The sequence below is a fragment of the Ictidomys tridecemlineatus genome, chromosome 11 (genome assembly GCF_052094955.1).
Source record: "Ictidomys tridecemlineatus isolate mIctTri1 chromosome 11, mIctTri1.hap1, whole genome shotgun sequence".
Lineage (NCBI taxonomy): Eukaryota > Metazoa > Chordata > Mammalia > Rodentia > Sciuridae > Ictidomys > Ictidomys tridecemlineatus.
Window position 1 is genome coordinate 28279388 of NC_135487.1, and position 6972 is coordinate 28286359.

Sequence of the window (6972 nt, forward strand, 5' to 3'; positions counted from 1 at the left end):
TTCTCTGGATGGGAGTTCCAGCTAACCTGCCTGTAGAGGGACTCAGGGAAGATTCTCAGATTCACCCGCCATCCTCATAGGTCAGTACCAGAGAAACCCCCAAGAGGCAGAAGGGAGCTAAATAGAGCACCCTAGAGGGTGGACCTCTTGGGAATGGAGGGAGAGATTCCGTGAAGATTAGTGTGGTGGGCGGGATACTAGAAAAGTCTTTTTCCTTTGCCCTGCCCACCACCACAGGCATAGAAGAAAGCCTCCTTTCCATGTGGAAGAGTGGGGTTGATCATCTGAGAATAACTGTACTTTACCCCATAACAAGACCTGCTTGGGGACACTTGATTACCTGTGTGTGTGGGGGAAACATGCCTGTGTTTCCTGCCACACAGGTCCACAAACAGTAGGCCACGGGCCAAATCCATACAGGCAGACCTGCACACTCATAAACAGCTGGGAGGAATAGCCACCCTTGGAGACTCTTGTTCTAAATGTCCTGGACACTCACATAACTTATGTGGGGACATGCCAATGAAGTGGAAACCTCAGCCAGCACAGAAATTATACACTCCATGCAGAAAGGCATTATACATCCCCCAGAAAGGCAGAAATCAAGGGAGCCTCCCAGACATTTGCCCTCTGTATTTAGTTGAGAGGGAAAAAAAAATGGTAGAGGAGCAGATTCGCAGGGGAAGGGGAAGGTCAAGCATTCTTCACATGAACTATCCCAGGTTATCAAAATATAGTGCACAGTTAAACAGGGGTTCTGGAGTCCAGAGAAGGAGTTTAAGCCAAATACTTAAATTTGGAAGTCATTAGATAATGGATGGTATTAAAGCTAGGAGCAGGTAAAATCTCCGAGGAAGTATGGATGGAGACAGAGGAGTCTAAATGATAACATTTGGTGAGCATTTATTATAATACCAGAAAAGGTTCTAAGTGTTTTGTAAGTAGTTACACTTTTAATCCTTGACAACCTACAAAATAATACTATTATTATTGTCCCCTCTTTACAGATGAGAAACAGAGGCAGAGAAGGGTGGAGTCATCGGGTCTAAGGTCAACAGGAACAGGTAGTAAGTGAAAGGGCTAAAATTCAACAAAGCAGTTTGGTTCCAGAGACAAATTCCCAGGCTTTATTAAATAACCGTGGGGGCAGTCTATCACTGGGAAACATTCCTAGTCCTTTATATTTTATTTTGAGATAGGGTTTTATTAAGTTACCCAGGCTGGCCTGAAACTTGCAATCCTCCTGCCTCAAGCCTCCCAGTAACTTGGATTACAGGCATGTGCCACCATATTTGGCTCTTATAGAGCTCTTAGACATTAGGCTATCTGATCTAGTACCAAGCCAGGGCCACTGGGCTGGGATGGTAGCTCAGTGGTAGAGCACTTGCCTCGAATGCATGAGGCACTAGGTTTGATCATCAGTATCATATAAAAATAAACAAAGTAAAGATATTGTGTCCATGTACAGCTAAAAAAAAAAAGTAAAAAAATAAAGAAGTATGGCCACTGAAAGCTTCGTCTCTGACTGTCCAGCTTCATCCCCAAGCACCTCTGCCCAGCCCCTGCAGCTGCTAGATCCTTCCAGCGATTCTGCCCCTGCTTGTTCTGCCCTCAGGGCTTTGCATTGCCTCAGGGCGTGCCTTCTGCCCCGAACTGGTCTTCCCCACGTCTTCTCAGTTTACCTCTCTTCATTGAGGTCTTTGCTCAAATGTCACATCCTCAGAGAGGACTAGTCTTCCCACCCTACCTAACTAAAGTAGCCACTGATCTTGTCAGCCCTGCCTCCCATAGCACTTTATCTTCTTTTACAGCATCTAGTGACATGCACGTGGCTGTGTTTGTTGCTGTTCATGTCTCCCACAAGAAGGTGAATTAATTGAAGATAGATATTTGTGTCTTGTGTCCGGCATCTAGAACTGTATAGGGTAGGCAGTATGTGTGCAGTGAATACTTGCTGGTGGAACACCAGTTTGAGATTGGAAGAAAGTCAGGCCAGAGGGAAATGTGAAGTCCAGGGGTTGTTTTGCTTTTGCTTTGTTTTAAGATGGGAGGGAGTAGAACATGGATCCAGGGGCAGAAAATGGTCATTTGGAGGGGCCTTTTCATAAAGGATTCCACTTTGACTGTGAAGTTCTTGGGGGGGCGTCCAATCATTTTTTGTTATTTAATATCATGTCCCGTAGTGCTCAGCAAAGTGCCTAGCACATAAGAAACCTTCCAAACTATCTGTAAAATAAATTAATAATAATAATAAAAATTTTATTGCATTTAACATGTGCTAAACTCTGTACTGAGTACTTTGACACATATTAACTCATTTAAACCTCATAACAGCCCTATAAGATAAATTTCTAGTATTATTCCATTTTATTGAGACTCGGAGAGGTTAAGTATCTTACCCAAGATCACACAGTTAGTAAGTAGCAGAAATGGAATCCTAATTCAAAAGGCTGACATCTGAATTCATGAGGGTAACCACTGCATCATGCATTAGAGTTGGGTGGGCGAAACAGGAGATTGTTACACTAGACAAGGAATAAGGGCTGGATTCGATGGGGAAGAAGAAGGAACAGATTTGAGTGATGTTGGGCTCCCATCTAGATGATGTGATCAGGGGAAGTGACAGGAACCACTGCAGAAGATAGGAAGATCAGGATGTCCATGCTGTTGTGGGACTCAGGGGACACCCAAGAGGAGAGTCCAAAGAGCGGTCTGAGCGGGAATAGAGACTTGGCAACTGGTCGTTGAAGTCATTGGGTATGTGAAATATCTGCCCCAAGAGCTAGAGGAGAGAAGAAGGAGGAGAACTAGGATAAGATCCTGGGAAACAATAGCCAAGGAGGAGGGGAATCTGGCAAAGATGGGACACCAAGGTCCAAGGCAAGAAAAGCTTGACATGAGATCCAGAGGTCAGAGAGGACTTGCATGAGTGAATGGAGAAGCAGAGTCCAGGAAGGGCCAGACCCTGTGGACCAAAAGTGTTTGAGGTTGCAGAGGAGGGCTTGGAAAAGCAGCCAGTCAGTGACAGAGGGAGAACCAGGCAACTTGGGGGCCAGCAGGAGGAATTTGCTGGCTGGAGAAGAACTCCGGAGCAGGCAGAGGGGTGGTGACTGAAAACTGAAGCCATGGGAATATGTGAGATGTCTGTCCCACGAAGCTAGTGCCGAGCAAGAAGGGAGGAGAGCCTAGGACAGGTTGGGGAGGAGGGGGACCAGGTATGAGCACTGCCAAGCTCCTATCTGGGGCTCCTAGGAGTGTCAGGAAGTCTCAATCCAAAGGGAGGGAGGCAGAGAGGGGACCTCTATATTTCCCATTTCTTATCACCATTCCCTGGAGCTTGTGTAAGCAGGTTTCCAGGGACAGGTTTCAGCTCCAATGATACTTTATTCCTGACCCCACACTAGATGAGCCCCCTTCTTCTCTTAGGACATTCGGATTACTAAACTGAGATGGCCCCGGCTCCAAATGGGAGCTTGCGCGTGGGCCATGTGCTGGATCAGGATTCCAGAGACCTCCATTGGGCCAGTCACTGGGTCTCTGACTGCTGGTAGAGGGGCTGGAGGTGGGGCCTGGAGGAGAGGGTGATTGGCTGAGATGCTCTTGGCGACAGATGGTAGTTATTAATTGTGCAATAACTTTTGTCTGTCTCCGGGATTGGTCTGTAATCCCCATAAAAGCAGGGACCATGTCCAGTTTGGTCACTGTCTCTCCCTGGTGTGTGACAGTGTGGGGGGCACAGTAGGTGTTTGGTAAGTATTGGCCGAGAGTCTTGTGAAGGGTGGAGGGGATGAGGGCATCTTCTTTGTGGAGAGGGCAGTGTCTGGCCCTCCTGGGAGAACAGTAGAGTCACAGTGGGGACTGTCTTGGTCCAGGCAAGGCCTGGAGCACCTTGGTGCCACTCAGCCTTCTCTCTGCAGGGCCTTGCTCCTCCCTTTGTGTCTGGAGGGACAGAAACATACCCGGGGCCACACAGTGAGGCCTTGGTTTTCTCGTTAGTAAAATAGGATGATAACAAAGTTATTCGCTCCATAGGTTTCTGTGGGGATGAAATGAGGTGTTTGATTGATTAATTAATTAATTAATTAATTTGGTACTGGGGATGAAACCCCGGGGCACTATACCACTGAGCACATCCCCAGCTCTTTTAATTTTTTTGAGACAGGCTCTTGCTAAATTGCTTAGGGCCTCACTAAACTGCTGAGGCTGGCCTTGGATTTGGGATCATCCTGCCTCAGCCTCCTGAATTGCTGGGATTACAGGTGTGGTGCCACCACAGCCAGCTGAAATGAGGTGTTTAGAGTGACTGCCGGATGTTAAACTCATTCTCCCCAGTTGAGCCATCTACTCCTTGGCTTTACCACCTATAAGTCTTATTCTCATCTGTAGTAAGAGAATAAGATTGGCCTCATCCAGGCATGGTGGTGCAGGCCTGTAATCCCACCAACTATGGAAACTGAGGCAAGAGGATCACAATAAACCATTCCCCGATTTTTATCTCTAATGCAGACCTTTTTTCTGAGGTTCGGGTATGTACTCTGCTGCTCAGTCTCTTCACACTCCTGCATGCTCAGCCCTAGTGAGGGCCTCCCCAGGCTCTCTGTGCCAAGGCCCAGACCTCGGTCAATCCCATCACTACTTCCCTGTCCCACGTTCCAGCCCAAGAACACTCTGAGCCTCCTTCCCTTACTCCCTGACCCCTGCTCTCAGGCCCTTCTTGTCCTCCCCCACTCCCCTGGGACCCATCAGCGCTCATTCCCCACCTCCACAGCTGCTGCCACAGCTGGTCAGTGACGGAATGCACAGCTGCTAGAAGCCACATGTGTGGAATAGGCAGTACACAGCTACCTCTGGGGCTGGTGGGGTCAGGGGTGGGACCATCTGTGTCTGTTTGTCAGTCTGCAACACATACACATGAACACACACACACACACACACACACACATACACACACACACGCAGGCATACTCCTGATCCCTTTCTCTCTGAGATGTGCTAGGTGGTATTGGCTTGGTTCCTCTTCCCTAGCCCTGGGCTGCAGAGGTTATGAGGGTCAAGCTTTCCCTATGGGGGTCCCTGAGAGTGACTGGCAGGGCAGGCCTAGACGCTTGATACTTACACCCTCCCTGCTGCTGGACAGGCATCACAAGTCCTACAGAGGCTGCCCAGGGCTAAAGTGACCTACTAGGCAATCAGAGCCCCCAACTTTCCCAGGCCCTGGGGGATGGCCTACCACGGAGGAAGCCAGAAGCTCTGGACACATTCCAGAGCCCCCTTGGCAGCACCCAGGGGTTCCAGAGGAGCCTCAGCCCTGGGGCAGCGCCAGCAGCATCTGTCCTGGTTCCCACACTCTGGACCGTCTGGAATCTCACAGATTTCTCTTCCATGTGTGCATGATGTCAGCAGGACAAGGACACTGGGGGAGAAAGGGAGGGGCTGAGCTACCCAAAGTCAGACAGCTTTGGGGGTGGGGGCAGGCACTCCACACACAAAGAGAGAGTGGCTCAGTCTCTGGTTCCCAGACCTGCCTGGGCCCTGACACTGCCCAGCCCATTGCCCTCAGAGCTGGGCCTCCATTTCCTCATCTGTAGCAGGAGAGTGAGAGTGGCCTGGCCCAGGCATGGTGGTGCCCGCCTGTAATCCCAGCAACTCTGGAGGCTGAAGCAGGATTGCACGTTCAAGGCCAGCTGGGGCAATTTAGCAAGACCTTGTCTTAAAATAAAAAAGGGCTGGACATGTAGCTCAGTGGTAGAGTGTCCCTGGGTTCAATCCCAAGTACCAAAAAACAAACAAACAAACAAAAAACAAAACAAAACAAAACAAACAAACAAACAAAAAAAACCCGCCTCTAACTCCAAGAGAAAGTTGGAGGACCCCGAACCTTTTATACCTGGGTAGAACTTACTCTCCAACCATTCTCCTGACCTCCACCCAGTCTTGCCACTTCTCATATTTTCTGGAATATGTATCACAAGTTCATCACAGGTTCATTCTACCAAGTCCCCTGCTGTTGTCAGGGAAACCATGCTTCTATTTTACCATTTGGAGACTATTAAGACCTTCAGTAAGAGGTGACCCCAGGAGGAGGATGAGCGTGGGTCCTGTGGTCCAGGAAGGCTGTGTCAGTTCAGCTCTTCTAGGAGATGGAGGCCGAGGCCAGTCAGAGGTGTGAGAGGTGTGCTTGGAAGAATAAAAGGAAGGGAGCAAGAGGAAGCATAAGGAGCCCATGACCCCATGCAGCTCTGACTCCTGTGGAGGAGAAGGGGGATGAAGGGGGCTCAGACAGGAAGAGTCTCTGGCTGCCATGGAGCTCTGAGGACGTGTTGATCCAGCTGTCTTCTAGAGAAGCCCCAGGTAGGGCCCAAGTAGCCTGGAGTCAGTGTCCCCACTGTGCCCGGTCACAGCTAGGAGCAACCCAGCTGTGAGTCAGTGACATTTCTTGCAGCAGGTTCTCTTGAAGGAAGATACCAGTGTTGTGCTTTCTGGGTGGAGGGTGTGTGCTTTGCAAGTTCACCCAGCAAGCAAGCAACCAGTTCACATCCCTGGGCTATGGCTGCACCGTGCTCACACTGTGGTGAGTGTTAGATCCCTTGGGGCTTCCAGGGCTTCTAAGAGCGACTTTGCCAGAGGAATGAAAGACTGAGGATTCGGATTGCTGCATTCTAAATGTTGGTGCCCCTTCCCCCATTACAGTGGTGAAGACTAATCACCAGTATGATGATATTAGGATGTGGGATCTTTGGGAGCAAATAAGTCACGTGATAGATCAGTGTCCTTATAAAAGAAACTCTGGACAGCTCCCTTGCCTCTTCCACAACTTGAGGACTCAGCAAAAAGATGGCCATCTTTGAGTCAAAAAGAAGGCCCTCACCAGACACTGAATCTGTTAGAGCCTTGACCTTGGATCTTCCAGCTTTCAGAACTGTGAGAGGTGAACTTCTGTTGTTTATAAGACACGCAGCTTATGGTGTTTTG